Raw genomic sequence first — 15,922 nt, 5'->3', positions numbered from 1 at the left:
GAGCAATGAGAAAAGAAGTGTATGCATTTGAAAGACATTGGAAGTAGACTTGGCAGGCCTTAGTGATTGAGTGGGGAGGGATAGAAAAGGGAAATTAGGGATGCCTTCTGGGGTTCTGGGTTAAGCAACTGAGAAAGTGGTGATGCCCCTTATGGAGGCAGGGAACAGTGGGGGAGATGCTGGACTGGAAATGAAGGTGATAAATTCAGTTGTGGAAATGTATAGTGTGAGGTGATGTCAAACGATGTGGAGGCTTGTGGCTGACTATTTGGGGCTGAAACTCAGGGACAAAGACTAGGCTGGAGATACAGCTTTGAGGAACATCACTTGTAGAAACTGACTGGAACTATGCAGTGGATAAGATTGCCTAAGGAGAATGTGATAGTTTCTCTTATGACAGAGGAAAAGAAGCTGCAACGGAGACTGAGGGGAGAAAGAGACTAGAGATATAGGGAGAGGAAAACCAGGACAGTGGGGGTTATGGCTTTTTATTTATTTATTTATTTTTAAACAGTGACTGAAAAGGACAGACAGGACAGCAATGACAAATGCTGTTGAAAGGTCAAGGAAGGGCTGGGTGCAGTGGCTCACACCTGTAATCCCAGCACTTTGGGAGGCCAAGGTAGGCAGATCACTTGAGGTCAGAAGTTTGAGACCAGTCTGGCTAACATGATGAAACCCTGTCTCTACTAAAAATACAAAAATTAGCCAGGCATGGTGGCACGTGCCTGTAGCCCCAGTTACTTGGGAGGCTGAGGCTGGAGGATCGCTTGAACCTGGAAAGCAGAGATTGCAGTAAGCCTCAGCACAGAGATTGCACTCCAGCCTGGGTGACAGAGTTAGACTCTGCATCAAAAAAAAAAAAAAAAAAGAACAAGGAAGATAAAGACTAGGTCTTTGAGGAGGGCATTTTCAGTGGTATGGTGAAGCAGATATCAGAAGTGCAGGGGACTGAGAAATGATGAAAGGTGAAGGTGAAGCAATGGAGTGTTCAGATATAGACCACTTTTTCCATGAGGTTTGGTTGTAAAGGGGAGAAGGGAAAGAAGGTGGTAGCTGGAGGGAGAGGAGTTGTCTGGAGCTAAGGGACATCACTTTGATGGTTGCTCTTTCTTCAGTAAAGAAGGTTCCTGGGAGAGCAAGAAGGGGAGGGGGTGTTGAAGAGTGGGAGATCTGGGGAGCATGCAGGATATTTGGAAGTTGATTTTGGGGGAGAGCTGGAGAGAGCTGCCTTGGCAAATAGGACTGCTGAAGGGTGTTGAGGACCTAGTTGAAGTTGACAATGTATGTAGCACTGATCTGTGTGGTTGTGAGATTTTGTCCAGTGGCACTCAGAGCCAAGAAGCAGAGAAGACAGAAGGTTGGATTCTTCCAGGATTGTAGTGCTGCCAGATGGGTGTTACTATCCTTCTAGTTGTGCTAGAAAGATAACTGTGCAAGAGATATAAGTATATTGGGAGGAATGTGATGGAGGTGATAAACCCTGAACTCTCAGCTGATGGGGAAGGAAGTGAAAACTCGAGGGAGCTCATAATAAAACAAAGTAGAGGCACAAATGAACTGGAAGTTTCTGCAGGCTAGAGAAACCATGGAAGGAATTCAGAGACTAACAGGACAGATGAAAGATCAGGTGTCTGCATTTATAACTTCAGAGGTGGAGCTCTTCTGTGGTCCAGGGTGTTACCCTAGGAGTGGAGGGCTGAAGAGGACTGGAAGAGAAAGCCTCTGGAGTTGACTGTGAGTCTGGAGTCAAAGTGGCCAATGATTGGAGATGAGAGCTAGGACTTTAGGTACTACATCTCACCCCTGTTGTCCAATCTACCATGGTGCCTGAGCCACACCAGTTGCACCAGTCAGAGGGTGTAAGGTCCTATTCTAAAGCACTCGCACCACAAGTTTTGAGAGCCCAATTCCCCATATTTGTTTGTTTGTTTTGTTTTGTTTGTTTTCTGAGATGGAGTTTCGCTCTTGTAGGTCAGGCTGGAGTGCAATGGTGCAATCTTGGCTCACTGCAGCCGCCTCCCAGATTCAAGTGATTCTCCTGCCTCGGCCTCCCAAGTAGCTGGGATCACAGACACCCGCCATCACTCCCGGCTAATTTTTGTAATTTTTCAATAGAGATGCAGTTTTGCCATGTTGGACACGCTTGTCCCTGACCTCGTGATCCACCTGCCTTGGCCTCCCAAAGTGCTGGGATTATAGGTGTGAGCCACCACACCTGGCCCCAGTTCCCCATATTTGAAGGGCACTTATGCTACAGGGTTTTCAATTGCCTTTACCAACCCCAAATCTCCTGGTTTTTCTTCTTCTTTGTGCCTGTTTTGACCTACCCTCATTATCAGAGACTCATTGTGGGAGGGGACTACACAAGGGTATAAATCCCAGGAGGTAGTGATCCCTGTAGGCCATCTTAGACTCTATCACAATTCTCTTCAGTTTTCATTTTGTAATTTTTCTCTGGCTATGTAAGCCCTGCTTTGATTTCTGCCCATATGATGATGATTTTCAAAAGTCCAGGCTAGGCGTGGTGGCTCACGCCTGTAATTCCAGCACTTAGGGAGGCCAAGGCAGGCGGATCACTTGAGGCCAGGAGTTCGAGACCAGCCTGGCCAATATGGTGAAACCCCCATCTCTACTAAAACTACAAAAATTAGCTGGGCGTGTTGGCAGATGCCTGTAATCCCAGCTACTTGGGAGGCTGAGGCAGAAGAATCACTTGAGCTTGGGAGGTGGAGGTTGCAGTGAGCCAAGATCGTGCCACTAAACTCCAACTTGGGCCACAGAGTGAGACTCAGCCTCAAAAAAAGTCTGTGTCCAGCCCAGACCTCTACATTGACCTGCAACCTGTATATACAACGGCTATGTTGACATCTGTATTAGTCAAGGTTCTCCAGAGAGGAAGAACCAATGTGACATCTATATATCTACAATATAGATCTATATCTATAAATATATATGGGAGGGGATTTATTAGGGGAATTGGCTCACATGGTTATGGAGGCTGAGAAGTCCCACAATAGGCCATCTACAAGCTGGAGAACCAGGGAGGCTGGTAGAGTGCTTCAGTTCAAGACTACCCTGTCTTGGACTTGGCCTCAGAACCAGGGAAGTTGAATGGTGTATCTCCCAGTCCAAGGCCCAAGCCGGGAGAACCTGGGGAACCACTGGTACAAGTCTTGGAGTCCAAAGGCTCAATAGTTGCTAAGTGAATAAATGGATGGACTCTACTACCTAATCTCCTGGAGTTAGGAGATTAGGGGAACTTGGAGTTCTGATGCCAAGAGCAGAAGAGGGGTGTCCCAACTCCAGAACAGAGAATTTGCCTTTCCTCTGCCTTTCTGTTCTATCTATTAGATGGTGCCTGCCCATATTGGATGAGGACAGATCTTTCTTACTCAGTGCATTGATTCAAATGCCAATATCTCCTGGGAACACCCTCATAGACATACCCAGAAATAATGTTCCCCCAGGAATCTGAGTATCCTTTAACCTAGTCAGGTTGACATCTAAAATGAATCATTGCAAAATCCTAACCAAGTCTCAAAGGTGCCTCAAATTCAACTTGTCTAAGATGGAGCTCAAGATCCATTTTATCTCCTCTTCCAGTGTTCTCCATATCTGTGAATCCCTCCACCATCCATCCATTTATCCATGGCTGAACAGTGGCCTCATCCTTGAAGCTACTTCATCGCCCCTTCACATCCAACTCATCACCAAGTCCTATTGATTTTGCTCCTGTATTTCTCTGCAGCCTGCTTAGATCTCTTTTTCTTTAGTCTCACACCAGTCCACATTCCAGCTCCATTCTCTCTTGCTCAGATGACTGCACTGGCTCCCAGGCAAGTCCCACCATAGCTTTATTGAGATTTCTCCATTTTGATCTGCACTTTAGCAGCCAAAGTGAGTTTTATAAAATGCAATTTTGATCAGTGTTCCATGGTCCTAAACTTTCCACTATGGCCCATAAAATCCTACATGGTCTGGCCCCTTCCTTCTATTTGCTCTAGTTGATCTCACTCTACTCCTTTACTCTCTAAACTCCGAGTTTCTTTTCTTTTTTGGTAAAATGTACATAACCATTTTTAAGTGTGCAGATCTGTGGCATTTGGTACATTCACATTGTTGTGCGATCATCCCTACTAACCATTTCCAGAACTGTTTCATCTTCTCCAGCTGAAATTCTGTATCTATTAAGCACTAACTTTCCATTACCCCCTGTCTGGGTTTCTTTCCATCCCTCAAAGGAGCTCTGCTGCCTTCCACAGAGTCCTTATATACATGCTGATCTCTCCATCTGAAACACACTTCCTCTCCCCTTTGCCTAGTTAGCCTCCTGTGATTCCCAACACCAGCCTAGAAGCTTCTGTAAATTCTCTCAAAACCCCTGCTCCTCTCTGAAGAACAATTTGTATTTATACAGGTGTTTGATTGTTTGAAGGGTGCTCTCACCCTGCCCTCCTCTCTTAATATAGTTTTTCCTGTCAGGAATTCCTCGCTTTGTCCACAAGCCCTGGCACACAGCAGGTGCTCAATACTTGCTAAATGAATAAATGGACGGACTCTGCTACCTAATCTCCTTCCAGCCCGTCATCCACTTGTGGGTGCCTCCGCCCCCAGCTTGGGGTGTGTCCCCCTGGGTCGGACTTTGGCGCCCTATCCAGGCTGGCAGCAGGTTGTGCTCTTTGGTTTGCCTATCTCGGGCCTCCCGCCCAGCCGCGCGGACCGCAGAACACACGCCCCGGGCGTATCACACTGTCACGCGGAGCCTCCCCGCCTCCAGACGTCGGTCCGGTTGCTACCCCGGCAGGAATCGAGCTTATACCACGAAGGCTCCTTCTTATCTCCGGACGTGAGAATTACAGGCTTGGACCTCAAACTGCCGCGGTGAGAGCCGAGAGGTGGGAAGAAAGTTGCGAGGCGCGCGCCCCGGTCACGCTCCCTCTCAGTTTGGGTCGCAGCCCTTTAACAACCACTACTTTCGCGCCTTCGCCGGGACTGGGGCTGTGGAGGCGCGCCGGGATTGGTCGGTTTGGGTGCGGGTGTCGCTTAGCAGCAGCGAATGGGGGCTCAAGGCTCGCGCACGCGCACCACCGCCTACCTGCGCCTGGGCCGCCGGTGACCTGGGCCGGGGCAGCCCGGTCGGCTAAGGTTGCTGAGGAGGCGGCGGGTAGCTGGCGGGCGCCGACTTCCGAAGGCCGCCGTCGGGGCGAGGTGAGGGCTGACGGGCGGAGGCGGGTGCCGCGGCCCGTTAGCCGAGAGCAGGCGGGTTAGGGTGTGGCGCAGGGCGGGCCCAGAGGTGGAGGCGGCCCAGGGCCAGCCCCGCCCTCAGGCCCGGCCTTGACCATGGGGCTCCCCACGGGGCTTCACTGGGCTTCTTGGAGTCCTCTGTCCCCTTTCTCCCGCCAGCCTCTCCCTGGACCCCGGGGCCACCCAAGACACGCGCCTGCGGGAACCCTGGGCTGACAGATGGGCGCCGAGGGCTTCTCCCAGTTGGAAGAGATGGGGAGTGAGAAAGGGACGACTATTTCTTTAACCATTCACGAATCTCACGTCAGAGCATTGTTTAATCTGAATAGCAAACTTCCCTTAGCATGCCAGTGTTATAAGACTTTAAATATTGGATACACTGAACCAACTTTTCAGAGCACTGGGTGTAGGACGTTCCATTACAGGTTTTGTGTTCATTACAGATTTACACATGTACCTCCAGAGCCAGAAGGATAAAGTGCTTGGGGAAAAATTAGGTTTGTAGAAATCAAAGCCACGAAAGACTTGCCAGTGTGGAAAGTAATTGGTGAAATTTGTGACATGGTCAGAAAAGAATACAGCTCAGAACCAACATAGAGGATAATATTTAATTACATTTTGCAGAGGAGAGTTGATCCCGCTAAAGATAATTTTAGTAAAATGAAAAATGGAAGCAACTGGAAATGGTTTAACGTTGCTAGATAGAATTAAATAAACAAATAGAGTTTCTGGAAAGTACATTTTGGATAATGTTATTAATAGCTCTGATTTAAGTGTTTGCACTTGCAACAGAAGCCATCTTGGAGTCTCAGTGTTTTTTCATTCTTAGAATAACTTAGAAATCAACTATATTCAAAAAGTAACATGGTCAGAGAGAGGACAACCTGACTTCAAGGTAATACAGTGGATAAAGAGCAGTTGTAACAAGTGTAATCTCAGGCTCCTTCGTCTACCAACAGGTCTCTGATTAGCTTATTAGTGCTCTAAGGAGAAGAAATTATTTTAGAGAAAGGGAGTAGCTGTAATCCCCAAGGTTGGATTTATAGAAGAAGGATGTGGTGGAAAGATCGTCAGCTTTAGAACATTTGAAGTAAGGAAGTGTGGGTTGAATCTGGCTCTACCTCTTGAGCCTTAGAGCTGTAGTTTTCCCACCTAGCCAGTGTAGATTATGTCTACCTTATAGTTACAAGCATTTAATAACATTATCAGTGTAAAAGGTCCTATCAAGTTTAGTTCCCTATCCTTCTCAGTTCCTAACAAATGACAAAACTGACCTCTACCCTCCTGTTCACTCCATCCCCAAGCAACTTGGAGCCTTAATAGAATCTACAAATTTGGTAACCAGTTCTCAAGTCCTGTGGTTGAAGGTGAATTCAGTAAGGGTGACACAACTCAGTTTTGTCTTCTGTATTGTGTATTTGAGTCTTCTGTATTCTGTATATACTTTATGGTGAACACTTTGTGTTTGAATATTTGTGTGCCAAATGAACCCTGTTTTGTCTAAATTCCTGTTTTGCAAGGTGCAGTCATCTCTCTCTTTCTCTCTTTCTTTCTGTTTCTCTCTCTCAGCCTCTCCCTCTCTCAGTGCATGTGGTAGGGGCTTGAGGAGGGGTTAAGGGTAAAAGGTGGAAGAAAAAACAGAAACAAGGGTAGCCTGCAGCATAGGCACAAAGTCTTTGTTGATAGACCAGAGATAATCTATGGCATGAGCAGTTTACAAACAGATGCTCGGAAGAGGATTTAGGAAATAAGGGAGGCAAATTAAAATATATTTTTATAAAACTAGTAACACGGATGCTGTGTATGTGATTACTACTTCACTCTACTTTTAGACAAATGTCATCTGTATAAACCTTTCTCTTTTTCTCTCCAAGTACAGATTTATTGTGGAAAAGTGTTCGAGCTGTAGATCAGAATTATGGCAAGGGATCTGTAAACCTGCATTTCTTGTTTCAGTGAGCAAAAATAAGGTAGCCCTTAGGTCATTCATTCATTTACTTAGCAGTGTTTACTGAGTGCTTCCTAATATGTCCCAGGCAAGGTGGTAGGTTATGACATCCACTGCCTTGTGGAAGGATCTGCTAAGATCTGGAAGACATTCCAGTGTCTCTTTGTGTGAACATTCTGAAGCTTCCTTTGTCCTTGTGGAGTTGATTTTCTTTTCTTTTCTTTTCTTTTTTTTTTTTTTTTTTTTTTTTGAGACAGGGTCTCACTTTGTTGCCTAGGCTGGAGTGCAGTGATGTAGTCACAGCTCACACAGCCTTGACCTCTTGAGCTCAAGACTCTCACCTCAGATTCCCGAGTAGCTGGGACCACAGGTGTGTGCCACCATGCCTGGCTTTTTTTTTTTTTTTTTTTAATTTTTTGTAGAGATGGGGTATCATTGTGTTGCCCAGGCTGGTCTCAAATTCTTGGGCTCAAGCAGTCCTCCCACCTTGGCCTCCCAAAGTGCTGGGATAACAGGTATGAGCCACCATGCTCAGCCTGCTTTCCTAGTTTTTTTTTTTTTTTTTTTTTTTTTTTGAGACGGAGTCTCGCTGTGTCACCCAGGCTGGAGTGCAGTGGCTCTACCTCCGCTCGCTGCAACTTCTGCCTCCCGGGTTCACACCATTCTCCTGCCTCAGCCTCCCGAGTTGCTGGGACTACAGGCGCCTGCTACCATGCCCGGCTAATTTTTTTGTACTTTTAGTAGAGATGGGGTTTCACCGTGTTAGCCAGGATGGTCTTGATATCCTGAACTCGTGATCTGCCCGACTCGGCCTCCCAAAGTGCTGGGATTACAGGCGTGAGCCACTGTGCCCAGCCCTAGTTTTTTTTTTTTTTTTTTTTTTTTGAGATGGCGTTTCCTTCTTGTTGCCCAGGCTGGCACGATCTCGGCTCACTGCAACCTCTGCCTCCTGGGTTCAAGCTGTTCTCCTGCCTCAGCCTCCAGAATAGCTGGGATTACAGGCATGCACCACCATACGTGGCTAATTTTGTATTCTTAGCAGAGACGGGGTTTCTCCATGTTGGTCAGGCTGGTTTCGAACTCCCAACCTCAGCTGATCCGCCTGCCTCTGCCTCCCAAAGTGTTGGGATTACAGGTGTGAGCCACCACACCCAGCCACTTTCCTGTTTTAAGTCGAATACTAGTTATCTTTGAGCAGCTTTATTTCAAAGAGTCCTGAGATTACAGTACCTTCCAGTTTGGAAATGTCATGTAGTTAAGGAGCTATTCACTATGAAGTGTGCCCTTCAATGTTCATGCATAAAACATCAAAATTATAGTTAATTAGCAGATAAGATTATTGTTCCATTGGTGGAGATATTTAAAAATGATATTTAAACAAAAAAGTATGAGCATAATTTAAGTACCCAGTATATGAAGATCTTAAGTTAATACTTTTTTCCCAGCTTTTATTTTAAGGTAATTATAGTTGCAGGAATTTGCAAAGGTAGTACAGAGAAGTCTCATGTATGCTTCACCTAGTTTTCCCCATTGATTACATTTTATATAATTCTAGTACAATACCAACTCCAGGAAATTGATGTTGGTATAAAGTGTGTGTGGGTGTGTGTGTGTGTAGTACTGTCACTTTATCATGTGTAGATTCCTGTAATCATCATGGCAATCAAGATACAGAATTATTCCATCCCCACAAAGATCTGCCTTTGGCTATTCGTTCATAGTCACACTTGTTCCCCGCTTCTCTACCATCCCTAACCTCTGACAACTGTTTATCAGCCCTTCGTTTCTCTAAGTTTGTCATTTCAAGAATGTTACATGAAAGGATGCATATAGTATATAACCTTTTGATACTGGCTTTTTACAGCCAAGCATAATGCACTTGAGATCTATTCACGTTGTTCTGTGTACTAGTACAGTAGTTTATTCCTCTTCTTTGCTGAGTAGTATTCCATGGAACGAATATACTGTGGTTTGTTTAACCATTCACTATTTGTAGGACATGTTAGTTGTTTCCAGGTTTGGTTATAAATAAAGCTGCAATGAGCAATTATACAGAGGTTTTTGTGTAGACATGAGTTTTTATTTCTCTGGGGTAAATACCAGGAGTGTGATTGGTAGATTCTACAGTAATTCCATGTTTAGTTTTAAAATAAACTGCCAAACTGTTTTTTTTTTGTTTTTGTTTTTGTTTTTTTTTTGAGACAAAGTCTCATTCTTTCGCCCAGGCTGGAGTGCAATGGTGCAGTCTCGGCTCACTGCAACCTCTGCCTCCCAGGTTCAAGCAATTCTCCTGCCTCAGCCTCCCAAGTAGCTGGGATTACAGTTGCCCACCACCACGCCTAGCTAATTTTTGTGTTTTTGGTGGAGACGGGGTGTCACCATGTTGGCCAGGCTGGTCTCGAACCCTTGACCTCAGGTGATCCACCCACCTCAGCCTGCCAAAGTGCTGGGATTACAGGCGTGAGCCACTGTGCCTGGCCCAAACTTTTCTAGAGTATACCATTTTACAGTCCAGTAATGCATGAGAGATCCAGTTTCTCTCCATGCTTGCCAGTATTTGATACTGTCACTATTTATCATTTTAGCTGTTCTGATGGGTAGGTAGTATTATCTCATTGGGCTCTCAAGTTGCATTTTCATAATAGCTCAGTATCTTTTCATGCTCTAATTTGCCATCCATATATCCTCTTTGGTGAAATGTCTGTATGTGTGTTTTTCCCATTTTAAAATTGGATTGTTTGTATTTTTTCACTGTTGAATTTCAAGAGTTTTTTATACAGTCTAGGTTTGAGTTGCTTATCAGATATGTGGTTTACAGATGTTTTCTCCCAATTTCTAGCTTGTCTTTTCATCCTCTTCAGATGGGCTTTCGTAGACAAAAAGTGTACAATTTTGTTGCAGTCCAGTTTTCTGAATTATCTTTATGGATTATGCTTTTGGTGTCATCTCTAAGAGCTCCTCACCAAGCCATAGGTCCTGAAGATTTCCTCCTATGTTTTCTCCAGTTTTATAGTTTTATTTTTCATATTTAAATCTATGATAAATCTTGAGTTAATTTTTATGTAAGATGTGAGGTTTAGGTTAAGATTCTTTCTTTTTACTCCCGGCACTATTTGTAGAAAAGACTACCCCTCCTCCCTTAAATTACGTTTGCACTTTGTAAAAAAATCAGTTAGATATACTTATGTAAGTATATTTTTGGATTCTGTATTCTGTTTCATTGATCTATGTCTATTTTTCTGACAATACCACACAATCTTGATTACTATAGCTGTATAATAAGTCTTGAAGTAGGATAGCATGGTTTTTCCTATTTTATTCTTTTTTCAGAATTGCTTTAGCTATTTTAGTTTCTTTGCCTTTCCATATGCATTTTAGAATAATCTTATCTATAGCCACAAACTCTCTTGCTTATTTTTTTTTTTCAGTAGTCACATTAAACTTGTATATCAGTTTGGGGGGAGAATTGACATCTTTGCTATGTTGACTCTTCCAATCCGTAAAACATGATATATCTCCCCATTTATTTAGCACTTCGATTTCAGGAATGTTTTGTAGTTTTCAGCATACAAGTTCTGTATATGTTTTGTTAGATTTACATCTAAGCATTTTATTTTAAAAATTATAGCTTTATTGAGATTATTTTTTAGAGTGATTATAAATGATATTTTAAGTTTTGGTTTCCATATGTTCATTGTTAGTATATAGAAATATAATTTTTTTGAGATGAAGTATCACTCTGTCCGAAGGACCAACTTTTTGTTTCATTGGTTTTTCTCTATTTTTAAAATTTTCCATTTCATTGATTTCTACCCTATGATTTCCTTCCATGTTTGTGATTTAAGCTTATTTTGCTCTTCTTCTAGTTTGTTGACCTGTGAGCTTAAATTATTGTTTTGAGACTTTTCTTCTTTTTGAACGTAAGCATTTAGTGCTATGGATTTCCCTCTCAGTACTGCTTTAGCTGTGTGCCACAAATTTTGATATATTTTCATTTTCATCCAGTTCAATGTATTTTTAAAATTTCCTTGATATTTCGTTTTTAACCTATGGATTATTTAAAAATGTCTGCTTAATTTTCAAGTGTTTGGAGGTTTTCATTACCTTTCTGTTATTAATTTACAATTTGATTACATTGTGGTCATATAACACACATTGTATGAATTCTTTTAAATTTATTGAGGTTTGTCTTATAGCCCAGGATATGGTCTGTCTTGGTAGATATCCTGTGGTTTCTTGTCTTAAACTCCTGTCCTCAGCAATCCTCCCACCTCGGCCTCCCAGAGAGTTGGCATTACAGGTATGAGCCACTGTGTCCAGCCTATTCTGTGGGGTCTTGAAAGGAATTCTTCTGTTGTTGGATGGAATATTATAAATGATGATTATATCCTTTAGTTGATAGTATTTTTTAGTTCTTTTTTAAAATCTTTGCTGATTTCTGTTTACTTGTCTTATCAATTTTTGAGGTGGAGGTGGTTGAACTCTCCAGCTACAACTATGGATTTGTCTATTCCTCCTTTCACTTTATTAGTTTTTGCTTCACTTATTTACATCTTTGAAGTTTGGTGCAAACACATTTAGGATTATTATGCCTTCTTGGTGGACTTATTCTTTAATCATTATGTAATATCCTTCTCTGTTCCTGGACATTTTCTTTGCTCTGAAGTCTATCTGATGATAATATAACTCTTGCTTCTTTTGATTAATGTTTACATGCTATATTTTTTCCATCCATTTACTTTCAACCTATCTATATTGTTATATTGGAAGTGAATTTCATGTAGATAGTATATAATTGGTTCATGTCTTTTATCTCCTGTCAGTCTCTGTCTTCAATTGTCATATTTAGACCGTTTACATTTAATGTAATTATTGATATATATTAGGGAATAAGTCTGCCCTTTTTTGTTTTGTGTTTGTTCTGTTTGTTGTTGTTGTTATTTCTCCATTTTCTTTTCCTTGACTTCTTGTGAGTAATTTGAACATTTTAAAATAATTACATTTTAGGCCAGGCCTAGTGGCTTATGCCTGTAATCCCAGTACTTTGGGAAGCTGAGATGGGCAGATTGCTTGAGAACAGGAATTCAAGACCAGCCGTGGCAACATAGTAAGACCCTGTCTCTACAAAATACATCTTTAAAAAAATTAGCTGGGTATAGTGGTACATGTCTGTAGTTCCAGCTGCTTGGGAGGCTGAGGCAAAAGGATCACTTGAGCCTTGAGGCTGAGGCAGAAGGATGACTTGAGGTCGAGGCTGCAGTGAGCCATGATTGTGCCACTGTGTTCCAGACTGGGTGACAGAGTAAGACCCTGTCTCAAAAAATAGTAATTTCATTTTATAATCTGTAGTGTTTTTTAGTATATCTCTTTGTATAGCTTTTTAGTGGGGTGTGTATGTGTTTGTGTGTGTGTGTGTGTGTGTGTGTATATGTGTATGACTTGTCGTGGTCTCCTGATGTCAGTGTTTTACTATTTCAAATGAAATGTAGAAACTTTACCTCCTTTTATGTCTTTGAACCCTCCCATTTATAATTGTCTTAAATATTTCCTTTACATATGTTGAGAACCACATGAGACATTGTAATTATTGCTTCATTTACCAAACATCATTTAGAAAACACATGAGAGATTAATCTGTCATATTTTTAAAAGTTTTTACCCTTTCTATTGTTCTTTCTTTCTTCCTGATGTTCCAGGATTTCTTCTTTTATCATTTCCTTTCTGTTTAGAGAACTTCTTGACAAATTCCTTTAATATTCCTTCATCTAAGTATGCTTTAATTTTTCTTTTATTCCTTTTTTTTTTTTTTTTTTTTTTTTGAGGCAAGGTCTTGCTATGTTGCCTAGGCTGAACTTGAACTCCTGGGGCTCAAGCAGTGTAGTTGGGACTACAGGCACATGCCGCTGCACCTGGCTGCTTGAAGGATATTTTTGCTGAATATGGGATTCTGGGTTGGCAGTTCTTTTAGTACTCGGAAAAAATGTGCTACTTCCTTTTGGCCTCCATGGTTTCTGTGAGAAATTTGCTGTCATTTGAATTGTTTTCCCCTTATAGGTAAGGTATTATTTTTCTCTTGCTGCTTTCAAGATTTTTTCTTTATCTTTAGTTTTCATAAGTTGGGCTTCTGTCTGTGTGCTGGCATGGGTTTCTTGGGTTTATCCTTTCTGGGATTTGTTCAGTTTCTTGAATCTCTGGGCTTATATCTTTTGCACAGTTTTGGGAAATATTCAGAAATTATTTCTTTGAATACTTTTTCATCCCTGTCTTCTTTCTTTTGTCCTCCAGGACTCAAGTAACAGGAATATTTGGTCATTTTTTATAGTCTCACAGGCCTCCAAGTGTCTGTGAAATATTTTTCAATCTAGTTCCCCTCATATTGTTCAGATTGAGTAATTTCTATATTCTGTCTTCATGTTTACTCATTCATTCTTCTCTCCCCCTCCATATTTCTATTGAGCCCATCCATTGCGTTTTTTACTTTAATTAATTAATTTATTTATTTTCATACAGATGGGGTCTCATTATGTTATCCAGGCTGGTCTCAAACTCCTGGTCTCAAGTGATCCTCTTGCCTTGGCCTCTCAAAGCATTAGGATTATAGATGTAAGCCACTGCACCTGGCCTCAGTTTTGTTTTGTTTTGTTTTGTTTGATGGAGTCTCACTCTGTAGCCCAGGCTGGAGTACAGTGGCGTGATCTTGGCTCACTGCCATCTCAGCCTCCGGATTCAAGCAATTCTCCTGCCTCAGCCTCCCAAGTGTCTGAGACTACAGGTGTGTGCCACCATGCCCGGCTAATTTTTGTATTTTTAGTAGAGATGAAGTTTTACTATGTTGACCAGGCTGTCTCGAACTCCTGACCTCAAGTGATCCATCTGTCTTGGCCTACCAAAGTGCCAGGATTACAGGCGTGAGCCACCATGCCTGGCTGCCTCAGTTTATTTTTAATTCTAGAATCTCCATTTAGTTTTTTATATCTTCTGTTTCTTTACTGAGAGTTTTTATTTTTCATTTTTTAAAAGTGGCTGGGTATGGTGGCTCACCCCTATAATCTCAGCACTTTGAGAGGCTAAGGTGGGAGGATCACATGAGCCTGGGAGTTCAAGACCAGCTTGAGCAACATAGCGAGACCCTGTGTCCAAAAAAAAAAAAAAAAAAAAAAAAAGTAGTGATGTGTGCCTATATTCCCAGCTATTTGGCATGCTAAGGTGGAAGGATTGCTTGAGTCCTGGAGATTGAGGCTGCAGTGAGCCATGATTGCACTGCTGCATTCTAGCCTGGGAAGCAGTTTATAATTGCCCATTGAAGCATTTTTATGGTGGCTGTTTTAAACTCTTTGTAGATAATTCTAGTATCTCTGTCATCTTGATGTTGGCATCAGTTAATGTCTCTTCTCATTGAAGGTGAGATTTCTCTGGTTCTTAGTATAGCCAGTGATTTTCTATTGAAACTTACATTTTGGATATTATGAGATCTGAATCTTACTAAAATCTTCTGTTTTAGCTGGTCTTTCTTGATACCACTCCAGCAGGGATAGCGAGGGACTGTCTTATTACTGCCCAATGGACGTAGAAGTCCAGGTTCCCTACATGGCCTCTGTTGACACCCTGGGGGAAAGGGACTGCTCATCATTGCTGGGGAGAGATAGGAATTCTGTCTGCCCAGTGACATGGTGGGAGAGAATGGCTCATTACTGCCCTCTAACCCGCTACTTGGCCTTCTCTGATGCTACCCCGGCAGGATGGAAGGTAGAGAATGGGGCATCTTGTTACTTCAGGGCAGTGGTGAAAGTCTAGGCTGTTCACTTGGCCTTCGTTGGCAGGTGTGTGGTGGCTACAGGTTGTTTTTTTTTTTTTTTTTTGGTGATGTTTGGCTGGAGTAGAGCAGTTTTTTTATCTAAAAGTTTTTTGTTTTGTTATGCTTTACCTTTTCTAGTTTTTTTGACTGGAGAGAACAAAGTTTTTTTGACTTTTTTTTTTTTTCGGTCTGTACCCATTGACCCATTGGCATTTCTTGCTAGCTTCTCTAACACCCAGTCTGTGATATGTGAGACAAACAAACAAATAAGAAAAAACAAACTCAGCAGACTCACAGATGTGTCATTCCTCAAATCCCAAGGTCCCTAGCCAGTCTTCCTTCTTCACCTTTCGGAATTTTTATTTTTATTTTTGAAACAGGGTCTCACTCTGTCACCTAGGTTGGAGTACAATGGCACAATCTTGGCTTACTGCAGCAACCTCTCCCTCCTGGGTTCAAGTGATTCTTGTGCCTCAGCCTCCTGAGTAGCTGGGATTACAGGTGTGTGCCACCACACCTGGCTAATTTTTGTATTTTTAGTAGAGACAGGATTTTGCCTTGCTGGCCAGGCTGGTCAGAATTTTTGAATGTTTATTTTATATGTAATGTCCAGGGTATATCATGGGAGAAGCAGGGAAAAGTAAATCTACTTCATCTTTCCAGAAATAGAAGTTCATTCTGTTTTGAGTAGTGGTCATATCTCTTATTTGAGTACAGGCTGTCTCATAATAGCTCATAACCTGAATTCACAAATATCAAATCTCTGTAAAGATAAGCCCCTTCCTTTTTGTATTATTATTATTTTTCCGTCTTTTGGAATACAAAGTATATTTTTACAAAGGAAAACAATGTCAAGGATGTTGTCTTCATTCTTAGACTCTTCTGTGGCAGCCTATAAAATCTTTTAACCCTTCAGGCAGCTGCCATCCTGT

The 15,922-nt window shown here is 42.2% G+C and overlaps 1 protein-coding gene across 3 annotated transcripts in view; it reads left to right on the top strand.

Annotated features, from left to right (window-relative positions):
* The first annotated feature begins 4,749 nt into the window (after positions 1-4,749).
* The window catches only part of SEC22C (SEC22 homolog C, vesicle trafficking protein), a 35,028-nt gene continuing 23,855 nt past the window's right edge, over positions 4,750-15,922 (top strand). For 2 of the 3 annotated variants that reach the window (XM_005546766.4, XM_045386435.3), the window contains exon 1: positions 5,079-5,211. The gene's annotated coding sequence lies outside the window, so the exon portion shown is untranslated. Of the gene's footprint in view, positions 4,885-5,078; positions 5,212-15,922 lie in introns of those variants that run through there. The other variant, XM_005546767.4, reaches the window with a different exon arrangement.

Source organism: Macaca fascicularis, chromosome 2, assembly GCF_037993035.2.
Source record: "Macaca fascicularis isolate 582-1 chromosome 2, T2T-MFA8v1.1".
NCBI classification, from domain to species: domain Eukaryota; kingdom Metazoa; phylum Chordata; class Mammalia; order Primates; family Cercopithecidae; genus Macaca; species Macaca fascicularis.
This window is presented reverse-complemented; position numbering and strand designations above follow the sequence as displayed.